This window comes from Musca autumnalis, unplaced genomic scaffold (assembly GCF_047663935.1).
Source record: "Musca autumnalis isolate F117 unplaced genomic scaffold, ASM4766393v1 scaffold_1, whole genome shotgun sequence".
NCBI classification, from domain to species: Eukaryota; Metazoa; Arthropoda; class Insecta; order Diptera; family Muscidae; genus Musca; species Musca autumnalis.
This window is the reverse complement of record NW_027411644.1, coordinates 254,468,830-254,487,211: the sequence shown is the minus strand read 5'-3', so window position 1 is coordinate 254,487,211 and position 18,382 is coordinate 254,468,830. Positions and strand designations below refer to the sequence as shown.

At 36.1% G+C, this 18,382-nt stretch overlaps 1 protein-coding gene across 9 annotated transcripts in view; it reads right to left on the bottom strand.

Moving 5' to 3' along the window:
* kay (transcription factor kayak) overlaps positions 1 to 18,382 on the bottom strand; it is a 350,765-nt gene that overhangs the window by 169,673 nt on the left and 162,710 nt on the right. The window contains exon 1 of one of the 9 annotated variants that reach the window (XM_073960793.1): positions 6,918 to 7,360. The exons of 4 other annotated variants lie outside the window; for them this stretch is intronic. The gene's annotated coding sequence lies outside the window, so the exon portion shown is untranslated. Of the gene's footprint in view, positions 1 to 6,260; positions 7,361 to 18,382 lie in introns of those variants that run through there. 4 more of the 9 variants (XM_073960798.1, XM_073960797.1, XM_073960799.1 and 1 more) reach the window with 4 other exon arrangements.

Below are 18,382 nucleotides of genomic sequence, written 5' to 3'. Positions count from 1 at the left end.
TTAAAATAAGGGTCGAACTAAATAACTTAAAAATCAAAAATTGTTCATTTAAGTTCATATTTTCGTATAGCCCAGATACCTCCGAACTAGCTGATAATGACATTTGAAGTTCCCACGTTATGTACCGATTTTCGATATTTTGAGGATTCTAGCTAAATTTTTTAACCGAATTAGGAGTTTTTTGACATTAAAGCCTCCCATCAAAAACTCTCAACATAGACCCGGCCGAACTCAATGCTTTTTTACTTGTTAAATATGGGTTCATGTCTTGTAGAATACCTATATGATATGTATCTCGATTTAAAGTATTTGCAGATATTAACGAAATATTCAAACCGAATACGATTTAATAGTGAACTATGAGTTGAGAACACCACCTTATAAAGAAATATGATATCAGTCCACTATTGGCCGTATTTTTGGTTCTCAGTGTGGGGAAACCCTCATTAAATTTTATAGATCCACGTTTCGGCGTGGTCCAACATTGGGGTGTTTGTCTTCAATCGGTCGGCACCATTATATGGGGTTATAACAAAGTGTGGACCTACGTTGAAAATTTTAGATGGAGAAGTTTTGTGACCACTGAGGAACTCAAATCTCGAATCACAGATAGCTTGGTAAACAAATTTATCTATACTCCTCAAAAAACACCTAAAATCGGGTAGTAACTTTGTATGAGCCTATATCAAAACATGGACCAACATTTTTGGTGCACAAGTTCTGTGACTATTGGGAAACTAAAACTTCAAATTACAGATAGTTCGGGGAAAATATATAGTTGAAATTATCAAAATACCTAAAATCGGATGGTGCCGTTATACAGAGCTATACAAAAACATGGATCTATGCTCAAATGTCAAAGTACAGGTAGTTCGGTAAAAAATAAGGATAGAATCCTCAAAACACCTTATATCGGGAGGTTCCTTTATATGGAGGCTTATACCTGTATTGACAATTTTCAGTGGAGAGGTGTTGTGACCGCTAGGAACCTCAAACGGCAAACTAACGCTATTTCGTTTAAAAACTGAAACTAAAATCCCCAAAATGCCAAAAATTGGGAGGAGCCGTTATATGGGGCTACAACAAAACAGGGACCTATCGTGACCATTGTGGTGGTAGTTCGATCAAAAAATGTATCTAAAATCCTCAAAATACCATATAGGGCTATACCTAAACCTGGATGTTTCGTAGCCATTGAGAACATAAACTGTTAAAATACAGGTAACTCGGTGAAAAAGTTAAAAAGTTCCAAAATGTTCGCAAAAATGTGCACACGATAATCCTTGAAGGGAGTGACCGATTTGGTCCATATTTTACACTTCCTGATATATATACCAGATATAGATCAGGTTCGAATATAGACTATATTTGTCCACTCCTTCGGGTACCTCAGAAAATTTTGGTTTAAATTCACTTTAAGACCTGTCCTCGAATCACTTTAATTTTTTATTAATTTTCTCGTTTTAGAGTTAAGCTTGATGATCGGAAATTATTTGCAAGTGAAAAAGGAAAGCCAAGGACTCGAACCCACATAGTCACCAAATTACGTTACCTGGTTTCATTGGTGGTAAAGCAAATCTTCGGACGTATCGACTATGTAATGGCTTCTCAGTCCTAGAACTTATCGTTTTTTAAATGAAACCAGGTAACGTAATTTGGTGACTATGTGGGTTCGAGTCCTTGGCTTTTCTTTTTCACTTGCAAATAATTTCCGATCATCAAGCTTAACTCTAAAACGAGAAAATTAATAAAAAATCATTAAAAAATGATCTTCGCCCTTACAGGCAAAATTTCAAAAAACTTTGATTTTTGTTGAAGCAACTTGCGCATTTGCTACCTCAATTACGACAGTAAACCATTTTTCAGCGGCAAATCCATACTTCTTGAGAAAACAACCCGAATTGTGTAAAAAAAACTCCTATGGCGCCACATGTAGTGGCTGGAGAGCTCAAACCGAATACTGCGTTCGTCCACACATTGGATATCGTAATACTTTTTCAAATATTAGAAGAAATTCGAAGGTGGTGCTCGGTTCCGGTATCACCCCACAAAATTTCGAAAATGTTCGCTATAATGGTACGCGCGATATCTCATAAACATAGCAACCGATTTGGTCCAAACTTCGGATCTCTAAATATGTTGCCCAAACTTAGTTTATATTCAAATGTTGGTCCTATCGGTCCATTTCTTGGGGTACCACCCACACAATTGTTCAACATTTTTGTGTGGTTAAGGGTCTATTCGAGGATCCTTTGGAAATTTTTACTGAAGGTTTTCCTAGTGGTACTGTTTACAGCGATATTGTGTTTTTCGTAGGCAAGTATGGTACAAAAGCCCCATCTATCTATATCCCCCACAAATTTTTGAGCTTTAATCCAATCCATATATTTGTCGGTTCAGGGCAGTTCGAAAACTTCTTAGCCTAGCACAAAAAGCGCAATATTAACAGAAAAAAGTTAAATGTTTTGGAAACTTCCATCTCTGTTATAAACACATGTTAAACAGGTGAAACAGGTGTTCAAAAAAGACGCATCCGCAATTTTTTTTTTACAATGGAAAAAAAAGGTTAAAAAGGTTTATCGGGACAAGAAATTCATAATGATATTGTGAATGTGTTAGGTGAAAGTGCTCCTTCATATGCAACAGTAAAAAATTGGGTTGCTGAATTTAAACGAGGTCGTATAAGCATTGAAGATGAACCACGTAGTGGACGTCCAAAAACAGCAACAACAACAGAAATTGTAGCCAAAGTGCATGATATGGTATTAAATGATCGACGAATAAAAGTGCGTGAAATTGCTAATCAAATGATCGCATATCAAATGATCGAGTCCATTTAATTTTGCATGAAGAACTACAGATGAAAAAGCTTTCTGCAAGATGGGTGCCGCATTTGTTAACGGTCGATCAAAAACGCTTGTTTTGATCGTTTTAAGCGAAATAAAATGGATTTTAAGCGTCGTTTCATAACTGTTGATGAGACATGGATCCACCACTATACTCCAGAAACAAAAGAACAATCCAAACAATGGACTGAAGCTGGAGGAAGTGCCCCAAAGAAGGCAAAAACAATTTAATCGGCTGGTAAGGTTATGGCAACGGTTTTTTGCGACTTCAAAAGGGTAAAACAATAAATTCAGAGTACGATTGCAACCTTTTGGATCAATTAAATGTACAAATTCGAGAAAAAACGTCCTGGCTTACAACACAAAAAAATAATTTTTCATCAAGACAACACACCAGCGCACAAGAGTGTTTTAACAATGGCTAAAATCAACGAATTAAAGTACGAGTTGCTTGACCACCCACCTTATTTTCCTGATTTAGCTCCAAGTGACTCTTACTTGTTCCCAAATCTAAAAAATTCCTTGGTGGCAAGATTATATTGAAAAATAAAAATATTTTTGAAAAACTAACTATTCTCTTTCATTGATAGGCTAAGAAGCGGTTGCCATTATTACCCAGCAAACCAAATGTCTGATGTCCGACACGTCTGAACAATTTCGGAAGCAAAGTCGTTCAGATTTCGTTCCGATTTCTAAACGATTTTTCGAAGAGGAAATAGTTCAGATTTTGTACCGATTTCGTTCAGATTTCGGAACGAATGTCGGATAGAAATTTCCTTTCCGAATTTCTTAAGGATTTTCTTCAGATTTCGTTACGAAATCGGACCGAAATCGATCCGATGTCGCTGCGACATTTTGTTCCGAAATTATGTCAACCACGTCATACAACTTTCGTTAAGATATCGTTACGAATTCGGACGATACGTCCGACATTTTGTTCCGATTTCGTTACGAAGTCGGTACGATTGGTTTGCTGGGTAAACTCTTAATATGATGATATAATTTGTTTTTTTTTTTATTTCGTCGTTGGGCGCATCACTGTGCATTGGGTCATGAATTTTAATCAAAAGAAACGTAATTCCCAATGTGTAGTGTATGAAGGGTATCACAAGGTGGGCCTCATGCAGCTATGTATATTATTTTAAAACAGTTTATTTTTTAATTTTTTAATACTTTGAATTTTTTGTATTTTTGAACGCAAACGCAACACGCAGAGTTATGGTTTCGCTCTAAAAGTTTTTCAGCATACACAGTTATTTAAATTGTGTCCAATTTTGGCTTCCTGTGTGCTTCTTTTAAATAAATCTCCGACTACAGAATGAAACGAAATACAGTTAGGCAAGAAAGGTATTGCAAAAACCAAATTTGTAGAAAATTTCATATTAATTGTTCGTTTATGGCAACGAATTATGTAAAAACTATACGATTTTTTGTGCAAATCTCTTGCTAAAGGTCCTTACAACAATATTCCGTCAACATATGCAAAGGTTATTTGCGATTTATAACAAATACGGCCAAAAATAAGAATTAACTACCACTTGGGGGTGACAATAAAAGTATTGCAACGGGAAAATCAGTACTATAAAGCTATACAATTTTTGCAATTTTTTGCGGTCATTATGCATTTTTATGACTTTTGCGGCTAATAATAGACTAACGGTATTGAATGTAATAAAGTTCAGTGATAAAAAATGCCGTCATGGAGGGTCTTCAGACAGGTGTAAACGCATGGGACCATATTAACAATAAACAATGACGAATAGGCCACAGGCAAGTGGGCAAAGAATGAATATTTGACTCCATATGTATTGTAGGATAATATAACAATGCAAAACAGTCCGATTTTGGCTTTGAGAACATCGAAATACCTCTGGAAAGTATATGGAAAAAATTGACACCAGTGTAGTATTTTGGAACTACCTACCACAGAGCACTATTTCGTCTCTAAATGGTATTGATATGATTTAATTTTTACTAAGCGGATAGATATTATCCTCTGCTGTCATAATAAATTCAAAAAATTGGGCCAAATCCAATAAAACCCATCAAATATGGAAATTAAACCGCTACTGAAGAAGCTGGAATACCGAATATTTGGGTACTATATTCTTTACCATGGAAAATAGTATGCAAAATTGGGTTCACGGATATAATAATGATTGGGAAGACATCCCCACTGACATCGTTAAGAAATATTTAATAGTCATTAGTCTGAAAGTCAGAAAATTCGATCCCGAAAGCTCAAACAAAGTAAACTACCACCATTCCAAAGACGACATGACATGTTAATCTTATTTGTGTAAATTGCCGATGTATTATAACAACACAAAACTCTTAAACACATCGGGCCAACATCCTGATATCAACCCTCATAAAATGTTTGGGTCCAATTTAACAAAAAACTCCAAAAACATCCTCAAACGAAGGATCAAGATTTACTAAAAATTTGGGAACCAGTATCCTTAGAGTGGAACATACCGAGCCTTAATTTTCGGTTTAACTAAGCTCATTAATGCTCCAATGAATGTCCAAAGTGGATAGACAACTCATTAAGGAACACACCTTTGGTAATTGTCGAAGAAACCATCGATTTGGTAATTTTTGCAATACTTTTATTGTCACCCCCAAATAGTAGTTAATTCTTATTTTTGACCGTATTTGTTATAAATCGCAAATAACCTTTGCATATGTTGACGGAATATTGTTGTAAGGACCTATAGGAAGAGATTTGCACAAAAAACCGTATAGTTTTTACATAATTTGTTGCCATAAACGAACAATTAATATGAAATTTTCTACAATTTTGGTTTTTGCAATACATTTCTTGCCTAACTGTAAATGCCCCATGTTTGGTGATTTTTATTTTAAAGTCTTTTCTCACCGTAAAAAGTTGACAGCACTGTTAGTTTGAACCGTGCGAATGAGATTTCAAAATGACAGCCAGACCAAGACCACGTTTGTACAACAAAAAAAAACAAAGGAAAGAAAAACAACAATAAAAAAGCAAAAAAAGGAATTCACATGGACGCACATACACACACAAACAAATCACATGAATGCACTTTTGCACTGTGTGCGATTTTGTGTTAAAACAATGGAAATGTCGTAGTTATTATTTGCACATTTGTTTGCGATTTCATAGAGAAACGACAATTGTTTTGATTTCTTTATTCTCCAGATAAAGTGACAACAAAAGTTGCAATCACATGCAATTAGTACCTACAATTTCTAATTAGAAGGTGGTGGCAGGGGAAGAAAGAGAAGAGACTGCAGAACACTAACAACAATGACAACAACAATAAATGGCGGCATTGGACTTTGTTGTTTGTTCTTTTGTTGTTGCTGGTGTTTTCCAAGTAAATGGAAAAGAAGAAGCAGAATAATAACACAAAATGTGATGATGAAAACATTCACCTTGTTGTTCGTATTCCCCCAATCACTTGTTTCATTTGTTTTTGTTGGCATTCCATCCATTTCTGATTTTTTGCAAAGTATGGGGATAATAGTTTTTGTTTTTTTTTTTTTGGTAAGAAAAGTAGACAAAAATACACGTCAGACGTCATACAATTCGCACACAGATACTTCCAAAAACACACACAAATTTACATTACCCCCAAAAACAAAGAATACAAAAACAACAATGCGTGCTAAATGTGTGAATGAAATGAAAACGACGAACGAACAAAACGAAAAAACAACGACGAAATGTGAACGTACTTGAACTTTATGCAGACAAAAAATAAAATTAACAACAAAACCAAAAAAAAAGCGAAACGATTATTTTACGGTTCCGACTACTTTAAGTTAACGTTATTGTTTTATTTGGTTTCTACTTTGAACGAAAGAAACGACGACGAAACATTCGAGAAAAAAACATAAAGCTTTAAAACGTAATAGAGGTATTTTTTTAATCTTCTTTCTAAACTTTCGAATTTGTTTCACAAATGGAAATCACGTCACATTGTTGTTGTTTCATTGGAATATTTCATGAATTGCAGCAGCATTACGTCGTTACGTAGCCACAAACGGGGGGTTTGCGTTTTAATTTTTTCTTTCATACACTTTTCTTACTTTTGTTAAAGCAATTTGTTGTTAATTTTTCTACTATTTTCACTTGTTAATTTGTTGTGTGTTTTTCCCTTTTGTGGGGGAAAAGAAGGTAAGAGCACTTTTTTCTCAGATTTTTGCCACTTTATTTCGTTTATATTTTTTCTGCTGCTTCAATTTTGTGGGGTTTTGTTAGAAGGTTTTTTTTCTTATTCGTTGTTTTTTCGCCTTCTTCGTCGCCGTTGTTTCTGAGGTCTACAAAAGCGCGTTTAAGTTGAATCGTTTGGGTCTTAACTGAAAATCGTAAAAATAACTAAATTCCATAAACTTCGTTTTTTACGTTTTTCTATCTTCAAATTCATCGACATACTGGTGTTTGTTAGTGGTGTACGTGTGTTCATTCGCCATCATATGGAAGCGAATGTATGGAAAAAGACAAAACGTAATAAAATAAAAACAACAATAACAACCACATAGCATAGCAGTTCCCCACCACAGTTGAAATTTGACGTTTCTCTGTGTACTACAATAATACCCATACCCATACTTAGGCAACAACGAACACTTGTACCGTTGACTCTTGTCACCTCTTGTTCATCACCATCCCAAAGAGATGGACAAAACAAACAGAAAAACAACACTGTTTGTTTTTGAGCAAATCAACAGTGTTTTTGTAACAATATTGGTGTATCTGTGTGTCGACTTTACCTTTTCCACTCTCTGAGTTGCAGTAGTAGTGAAGAGTGCTAGATAATAATGAAATTGAAAAAGGGGGGTTCACACTACAATCGGTCATTGCAGGGACTGATTAATAGAATGCGGATTTTGAATTTTTCCAAAATCCAAATAGAACAAGTAAGAACGGCGTTAAGTTCGACCGGCCCGAACTTGTTATACCCTCCACCACAAGTTGTATTGAAGTAAAATTGAATAATTAGTTTCCTTTCGTGTATGAAGAAGACTTAATACTAAATTTTAGAAATTTCGGTAAAACAATGTGAGGCACCATTCTATGGGGGCTATTTCAAAACGTCGATCTATACCGACAAATTTCTGACGGAAAGTTTTTAGGCTCAAAGAAGACTAAATACCAAATTTCCTTTATTTCGGTAAGAGAATGTGGCTAAAACTTAAAAAAAATACCGAAAATCAAGAAGTACGCTTCTATGGGGATATAGGAAGACGTGGATCTATACTGATAATACTCTTCTGGAATATTTTATAACTCTTGGAAGACGAAGTAACGAATTTCAGCCATTTCGGTTGAATATTGACGTCACAATCTTCAGTATTACGAAAATCGGGAGGTACCGTTCTATGGGGGCTATATCGAAACGTGTACCTATACCGACGAATTTTAGTCAGAAATGGGCCAATATGAAAGCGTAGACCTGTAGAGACATATTTCTGGCGAACAGTTTTATATCACATTGAAGACTAAATACCAAATTTCAGCCATTTTGGTGGAATATTGAAGACACAACCTTCAAAATACGAAAAATCGGGAGGTACCTTTCCATGGGGGCTATATGAAGGCGTGGACCTATACCGACAAATTTAAAGGGAAAGTTTGAGTACCGCCAACAAAGTCTAAATACCAAATTTCAGCCATTTCGGTGGAATATTGAGGCCACAATGTTCCAAATACCGAAAATCGGGAGGTACCGTTCTTTGGGGGCTATATGGTGGCATGAACCGATACCGACAAAGTTCTGGGGGAACGTTTTATACCACCAATGTAGACTAAGTACCAAATTTCAGTCATTTCGGTGTGATAATGAAGCTAAAACCTTCAAAATACCGAAAATCGGGATGTACCGTTCTATGGGGGCTATATGAAGGTGTGGACCGATACCGACAAAATTCTGGGGAAAAGTTTTATACCCCTAAAGAAGACTACGTACCAAATTTCAGCCATTTTGGTAGGATAATGAAGCTAAAACCTTCAAAATACCGAAAATCGGGATGTACCATTCTATGGGGGCTATATGTAGGTGTGGACCGATACCGAAAAAATTCTGGGGAAAAGTTTTATACCACTAAAGAAGACTACGTACCAAATTTCAGCCATTTAGGTAGGATAATGAAGCTAAAACCTTAAAAATACCGAAAATCGGGAGGTACCGTTCTATGGGGGCTATATCAAAACGTGGACCGATATATCCCATTTCAATACCAACCATCCTGCAAGTAGTAAAAACTTATGTACCAAATTTTGACTCTCTATCTTTAAAATTGCGAACTGTATCTTGATTTCAACAGACAGACAGACTAAACTAAAGAACCGATTTTCATGAAACTTTCTGGAATGTGCTGTGGTACACGTGGGCATGAGTTTCGAAGGTGGCACAGAACATCACCCATAAAGAAACATTATATATTCGCAAATTGCCTTAAATGTTCGGATCATTGACAATTTATCAAAGTAAAAGAAATATCGGCGTACGAATTATAGGTAGCTCTTGCTCTGAACATCCAAAAATGACGTAAAGACCTTAGAGACCTAGATATTCTTATTAGTTAAAATATTGGAATTGCCTTCATTGAGTACTGCTTACTGCTGGGATACCTAGACTCCATTTTAATTTTATATTTACTTTAGGCTTACCATGTGTTTATAGCAAGACAAAAGACTTACCTGAAAAAAAAAAAATAAAAAATTAAAATTCATCGTGTAAGAAGTGAGATATTTGCATGAATTACAACAACTAATAATTTTACAATAACAACATTGGTTTGTAGGGTGATTGGTCAGGGTTCCGAAAAATTTACGAAACATAAAGAGAAATATTTAATGTTAATTGGCTTCGATTTTACTCCAGACATAATTTGATACGTTCTACATACAATCTTTCTCATACGGCGCTGTATAGACGATATTAGAAATCTATTTACATTTGGAATATTCTGGATAGATCCTAATAAATTCTGACAATAGGGGGCTTGAAGAATTTTGGGCGTATGAATTTGCCGACAAACATTTTTTGGATTTGGATTAAAGCTCAAAAGTTTTGCGGGGGAGGTAGCTAAAGTAATGGACCGACATAGTCCATTTTGAAAGTGGATACTATTTTGAGAGTCATTCCTCTCATTTCAGGTAGTCACCACATAATTTAGAGCTTTTGGATAATTTTATCAGAAAACATGGACTTACCATGAAACCTTCGTTAAAAATTCCCAAAGGATCCCTTAACAGGACTTAATCAAAAATGTTGAACATTTGTGTGGCTGGTACCCCAAGGAGTGGACCGATAGGGAGCACTTTTCAACATAAACTAAGTTTGGACAAAATATATCGATCTCCAAAGTTTGGACTAAATATGAGATATCATGCGTAGCACTTTAGTGAATATTTTCGAACTTTTGGGGGGAGGTACCGAAAGAAGTGGACCTATAAGCACCACCTTCGATTTTCATCTAATATTCGAAGAAATATTACATATGTAAAGTGTGAAGAGATGCAGTATTAGGTTCAAGAGTTGTCGTGAAATGCGGTTCGGTGGCTGGTGCAGCCACTACACATGCTGGTCCTAGGGGTTTTTTTTACAGCTTTCGGGTCATCATTTTCGTAAGAAGTGTGTACTTGCCACTCAAAAAACTTGTACCATCGTAATGGGGGCCTTGAGTGCAACCTGTTTCAAGAAAAATCAAAACGATTCGAGTGGAGGTCCTAAACTGCACTTCCCCCCCCCCCCCCCCCCCCCATATTCTTACCGGATATATGTCACCTAGAAATATTACGACGTGCAAAGTATGGTTACTGCCTATAAGAGTTATTGTGCGTACCATTTTAGCGCAAAGTTTGGAACTTTTGTGAGGGAGGTACCAGAAGTAGTGGTCCGATGTGGCTCATCTTCGAACTTAAACTAAGTTTGGACTGGTGTAATGGGGGCAACGAACACAAGTTGTTACAAAAAAATCAAACGATTTGAGAGGAGGTCTTAATCTGCACTTTTCCAAAATTGTATGTGGCATGTTCCCGAAGGAGTAGACCGATAAAGTCGACCCATCTTCGAAAATGAACTAAGTTAGGACAAAATATTACGAAAGCCAAATTTTGAACCAAATCGGTTAATCCGTTCGAGAGTTAAAATGCGCTCCCGCCTGCCAGACAGACTTGAGGTCTAAACCCGTTATTTCGATGAGGTACATTTTGTCCGTATGAAAGTGTATATACCTCCATTAGCATAAATGCTGAGGGTATAAAAACACCGGACATTTTTTTTAGAATTGGCTGTAGGCTTTCCGATTTCGAAAAAAAAATATTTTATCATGTGTAGCGCATGATCCAAGTCGATCACATCCGAGTTATTGAGTACAATCAGTAAATTCATCAAATGTTGCCAGATGTAAATTAAATTAAAAGTTCTAAATTTGGCCGTAGAAAGTAATGATAATTATGCCAATAAATATAAAATCTATAGAGATCGAAGCATAGAATCACATGTTACGCTTAAGTTTAAACTGTAAACATAATAATGTAACAAGTTTTACACTCTACTTGGATTTAGCAGATTACCCTGATATGGCATCACCGCATTTCTTTCGAATGCCCCTTGGCAGCTCTTTCTTTTCTTTCTTTGACAAAACAACAAATAAACACACAAAAGAAGAACAAAACAAAAACATGTATAAACTGTCAAAATGACATGGCGAAAATATCTAACAAAAGAAACATGAGCACATCCATCCATCCATAACATTGAATGAATGTGAGAGATATTGGATCTGAGAATGAAACTAATGTTCTCTCAAAGTGCCAAACAATTCAATCGACTACAAAAATCATATGACAATGAAATTTCTAGCATGCTATAGATTTTCTATAAGTTGCTAGCAGTGTTTGGAAATGAGTGAAAGACTGACTGCTACCCTAAGAGAAATTGTATCTGATGGATACCAAATAACAACTCAAATTGTTGGAAGAGATATACGAAATGAGTGATTGTGAAGGAGTCTCAATTTAGTTGTGAGGTAAGCTTGATGTAGGTTTGTTGGTGGCGTACAAATTGGCGGGCATACCTTCACTCGAAGCAGCATTGGAGCTGAGCAATTTATTTGAGATTTTATGAGTGGTCGGTTGGTTGGGTTGAATTGAATTACGAGGGAATGTTGGTTGGTTGTTGGGTTTTGTTTTCATTTGAGATGCATGCTTTATGCCATAAATGCCTTTGCCGGCTTGATTGCTTGTTTGTCTGTCGGTATGAATAAAACATGTTGTTCTTGTTGTGGATGTTGTGATGATGATGACTCATCGGGGTTTTTTCCAAAATCAAGCAAAAAAAAAAAATAAAATAAAAAAAGAAAACAATAATCCGTTGTAAGTCCCCTACAACGTTTTTTGTTAGGCAATGAAGAATCTCATATGGAGGATGGGGAGAAAAAAGAGTTTTCCTGCTCATTTGTATGCTGTTCGGCCAATCTACTTAAACAGCATACATAATGCACAATTATTGCTATTGTTGTTGTGGTGTTCTTCTTCTTTTAATTTTCTTGTTCTGCACGTTTGTTTAATTTATCGTTTAGCAATTTAGCGGCGCTGAGTGTTGATTGCAGTGACATTGTTCCACTAAGTACCAAAATCAACACGCTTGAGCTACATACATACATATGTGTGAATGCAAAAACTCCTTGTTAGAAGAAGTGCAGTGCAGGTAATGATGGAAAAGAATCGGCAACTTGAAATCAGAAGTTTTAATAAAAAAGTCAATTTCTCGAATAGAGCGTAATTGGGCAAGGTCATGAATATAATGTGAGTAATATAGGTACACATTAGGCCGGGGCGATTTGAAAACCTTAATGGGCCCTTCGCGTTTCTGATTCCTGGGATTGAACTGAGCAAAAAAGTTTACTAGAGCATAGGTCTACGGTGAAAATCGAGCCTCCCGATTTTGACTTTAAGTTTTTTATCCACGTTTTTTAGACATTTTGGCATATAACAGCCAAACCTTTGAGATTTTCGATATACAGCTGTGTTCAAAATAATAGTGTCCACAAAAAACATGTTTAACTTCTCCATTTTCGCCAATTCTGCATTTGTTTAACATTGTTGACATCTCAACTTTTAATTCATTAACAGAAATTTGGCAATATGTTTTAAATTATTTACTGTTTACACCAACAATATTTATCGTCTTAAAATTTTTTGTTCAAAAAAATAGGAGTGTGGAAGAAAAAGGAGAATAAAAATATTTTTATTTGAGTTTAGGACCAGAATTGACAATATTTTAGTTGTTAGTAGTGCATTTAATAGATTTGAATGCTGTTTGAAAACAAACTGAAATTGATTGTGTACATAAAGCTAACATCCTGAAGACCTCATAATTTCATTTTGTCGAGGAATAAATGACTTATAAATGCGCTATTTTGGCCGATCATTTCATAAAGGATTAATGAAAACTGGCTGAAATTTGGTTCATGGTTCAAAATACACCAATTTATGGGATACCAATCATTATATTTTGTTTGAGGTAACAGTCAGAGTGTTAAACAACTCTAATCAATAAAGGTTTTGTTTATAAAATCTACTGAATTCCCCAATAAGAGCTTAATTTATTGGAAAAGTCGCCGCAAGGACAATAGCCTTTTTTGGATACAACCAAAGGACGTTTGTTTTCAAAAAAATTCAAATATATTGTATTTAGTACTATCAACTAAAATATTTACAGTTTTGGTCTTAAATGGACTAAAATTTTTTTAGCAATAGGAAGAACGCTATTGCTTTTGGTGAAAATCAGTTCAGATTTGGATATAGCTCTCATATATATTTTCGCCCGATTTGGCGTATTTGATACACCAAACACGCTATATACGTCCAATTTTGATACAATTTTGCTTGTGTGACTGAATTCGGTCTACAAATAAGTGTGCCAAATTATATCGAAATCGGTTCAGATTTGGATATAGCACCCATATATGTTTTCGGCCGATTTCACGTATCTTTTGTACCACATACGCTATATATGTCCGATTTCGATGAAATTTGGAATGTGTGACTGAATTCGGTCTAGAAATAAATGTGCCAACTTATATCGAAATCGGTCCTGATTTGGATATAGCTCCCATATATATTTTCGCCCGATTTCACGTATTTGCTGCACCAAACACGCTATATACGTCCGATTTTGATGAAATTAGGAATGTATGACTGAATTCGGTCTGGAAATAAATGTGCCAAATTATATCGAAATCTGCTAAGGTATGGATATAGCTCCGATTTATATTTTACATATTCACAGTGGTGTAGGGTATCATATAGTCGGCCCCGCCCGACTGTGATCCTTTCCTTACAGGTTTTCTGGTCAACTTTTGTAGCACAGTGCCATTTATCGACATTTTTCGAAAAGTTTGCACCTTCTCAAGGCCAAAACTGCCTGAAAGAGTGTTCCAATGTTTTTTCAATGTATTAGAGAGTTCTTAACTATTGTCTTGGCTACAATTTTTGTCCTTTTGTTGGATCGAAAATGTCAAAGGTTTTGCTGTTATATGCCAAAATGTCTAAAAAGCGTGGAGGCTCGATTTTCACCGTAGACCTATGCTCCAGTGGACTTTTTTGCTCAGTTCAATCCCAGGAATCAGAAACGCGAAGGGCCCATTAAGGTTTTTTTTCTTTCCATACAAATCGCCCCGGCCTAATACACATACATACATATGTTGTAGGACTACCGAGGTAGAAATTTTTAATGTGTATACCTATAACACTCATGAATAGTTGTGGCCTGCACTACACCTCCCATGATGAGAAGCACTTGTTGCCCAACAGCACATGGATTTCGGATAATGCACGCATTACACGCCATATTCAGAGATAATAAGTAGACAGCGGAATACTATGCAAATGCATATATGGTTAGGATGGTCGTAGAGAAAATCTGATTAGACAGAAAATCATTATATCACAAAATAAAAAATATTTGGCTTAGAAATTTTTGCATATTTTTACATATTTGCATAAAATGAGCATATGCAAGGATTTGTGGCCTGATTATCCCACCGAAATGGCTGAATTTTGGTATTAAGTCTTTGTTGGGGTATGAAACTTTACACCTGAAATGTGTCCGCATGGGTCGACGTCTTCGAATAGCCCCCTAGAACGGTACCTCCCGATTTCCGATATTCTGAAGGTTGTGGCCTCAACATCACACTTAAATTGCTGACATTTTGTATAAAGTCTTCGATGGTGGTATAAAACTTTCCAGTATAGGTCCATGTCTTCATATAGCCCCTATTAAACGGTACCTCCCAATTTTCGATATTTTGAAAGTTGTAGCCTCAATATCCCACCGAAATGACTGAAATTTGGTACTTAGTCCTCGGCGGGGGGTATAAAAGTTTCCACCTGAAATTTGTTTATATAGGTTGTGGACCCAATACCCCGCCAAAATGGCTGAAATTTGGTATTTAGTCTTCATTTGGGGTATAAAACATGCCCCCTGAAATTCGTCGGTATATATACATTTGGACGAAATGTGTTTCAGACAATTTGGAGTCGATTTAGCAATGTCCGTCCGTCGGTCTGTCTGGCTGGTGCGCACGATAACTCTCGAACGGATGAGCCGATTTGGTGCAAAATTTGGCTTTCGTAATATTTTGTCCAAACTTAGTTTAAGTTCGAAGATGGGTTATATCGGTCCACTCCTTTCGGTACCTCCACCACAAAAGTTGGGAAATGTTCGGAAAATTTGTGCGCACGATAACTCTTGAAGGAAGTAACCGATTTGGTCCAAAATTGGCACATCGTGAAATTTCTACCAGACTTAGATGAGGTTCAATCGGTCCACTTTTTCGGGTGCCTCCCACAAAAAATTTCGGAAAAGTTCAGTTTAGGACCTGTTCACGAATCGCTTTGATTTTTATTGTAGCAACTGGTATTCACTGCCCCCATATAACGGTATAAGTTTCATCAGGGGCAAGTCCGAACTTCCTGAGAAAATAGTCTGAAAGTACAAAAAAGCCCTATGACACCTGGTGTAGTGGTTGGAGCGCAATATAACTCTCGAACGGATCTGCCGATTCGGTCCACAATTTGGTCTTCGAATATAAGCCATATCGGTCCACTCCTTCATGTACTATATTTGTCCACATTTCGGAGGTACCTACACAAAATTTGGACAAATTCACTTTAAGATCTGCTCTCGAATCACTTTGATTTTTGTTGAAGCAACTTGCATTCGCTGCCTCAATTACGGCAGTAAAAGTTTTTTCAGGGGCAAGTCCATACTTCTTGAGAAAACAGCCCGAAATTTGTAAAAAAAAACCTATGGCATCATATGTAGTGGCTGGAACAAAATACAGCGTTCGTCCACACATTGGATATTGTAATATTTCTTCGAATATTAGATGAAATTCGAAGGTGGTGCTTATAGGTCCACTCCTTCCGGTACCTGCCCCACAAAAGTTCCAAAATATTAGCTAAAATGGTACGCGCGATTTCTCATAGACTTAGCAACCGATTTGGTCCAAACTTTGGATCTCTAAATATCGTCGAAACTTAGTTTATGTTCAAATTTGGGCCATACCACACAAATGTTCAACAATTTGTGTGGGTCGAGGATCCTTTGGACATTTTTACCGAAGGTTTTTCTAGTGGCCCTGTTTACAGCAATATTATGTTTTTCGTAGACTAGTGTGATAAAAAGCCCTATCTATCGATATCCCCGCAATTTTTTGAGCTTTAATCCTATCCATACTTTTGTCGGTGCATACGCCCAAAATTTTGAAAACCCCCCAACATACATAAGTTTTTTTTTTTTTTTGTGAAAAAAGTATATCAATCCACACAGGCTGAGGGTATATCTCTGGTCGGCAAAGCCGACTGATACTTTTTTTACTTGTTTTTTTTTTTTTTTTTTTTTTTTTGTAGATTATCCACATTGTTCTACCGAAATTTCTGAAATTTGCTATTTAGTATTCATTTGGGGTATTAAACTTCCCCCCAGAGGTACGGATCCACGCCTTCAATAGCCCCCATAGAAGCGAACCTCTTGATTTTTGGTATTCTGAAGGTTGCGGCCTCAATATTCTACCGAAATTGCCGAAATTTGGTATTTAGTCTTTATTTGAGGTATTAAACTTTTCATATGAAATTCGTCGGTATATGTCCCCTGACTTCCTATATCCCCCATAGTATCGAACTTCTTGAATTTTGGTATTCCGGAATATCGCAAATTTGATATTTAGTCTTCTTTCGGCCAGAAATTTGTCGGTATAGATCGATATAGCCCCCATATAACGGTACCTCCCAAATTTGGGTATTTTGTAGGTTAGCCACATTGTTTTACCGAAATTGCTGAAATTTGGTATTTAGTCTTCTTCATAAACGAAAGGAAACTAATTGTTCCATTTGATTTTTATACAACTCATGGTGGAGGGTATAAAAAGTTCGGCCCGGCCGAACTTAAAACCGTTCTTACTTGTTTTTTTAGTCACTTTTGCAAGTAAGTTCAAATTTTTAGGACAGAGGGTGTGACATAGTAGGCAACGTTTCTACAACTGGCTTTGCTTACTTTTAGGCTTAATAATACGACCAAAAAATAGGTCTAATTACAAGATGGACTATGTGGGTCCGTTGTGGGTAAACGAATCAGAGAATTTGGCTGCCAGCAAAGCCGACTGATTCTTTTTTCACTTGTTTTTAAAAACGTTTTGGAGGAACCAATTCGCTTAAGTGTAATTTATTGTAATGCCTGTTCCAGAACCTGTAAGAATCTACACATTTTTACTACGATAACAATTGTTCCTTTAAGCTATCGAAAAAATAGTAAAAAGTTGACGATTCTTGGAGTTCTGGAACAGACCATTAATTTGCTTTCTGAAAGTCCTTTGTAAACGTTTTAATTTCATTTTTGTTTTTAAAATTACACCTCCGATTGATGTCCATTGTTTAATATTTTTGTGGCTTTGGCATTAATTGAATAGTTTATTATTATTTTATTTATTGTTCCCCTGCATTCGCTCATGTAAAATTTTTATGTGAAATTTATTTCTTATTTTTCCCTGATTGTTTGTACTGCTGTTGAATGGTTGGGTGTTGGTGTTCGACACGTTTGCACTTCACGGCCGACTTTATTTATTTAATGAGGCGTTGGAGCATTCGTTTGTGGTAATGAAGTGGATTTTTATTGCCGAAACCCCATGTTTAGGAAAAAATTAATAAGTGTTTCTCTTGATTTGTGTTGTGAAGTCATATTTTATAACTCTCACTTAATAATATTTAGGTTTTGCAAATAAATAACGCTTTTCAATGTGTATTTTATTAGCTGGTAAACAGAATTGAAGGGTGGCGGCGGCTTGTGTGTCATTGGTGTGTAAATAATAAAGAAGAGAAATTGGAGTAATATCGCTATACCCTCTCGAATACAAATATACACAAGCCAAGCCTTTGGATATAGTGTTGGAACCATATTACTCTAGGTAATAATTGTATAATTAAATATTTTAAAATCCAAGGAATATGCTTTCGCTTCTATATTACCTGGGACTTGTTTCTT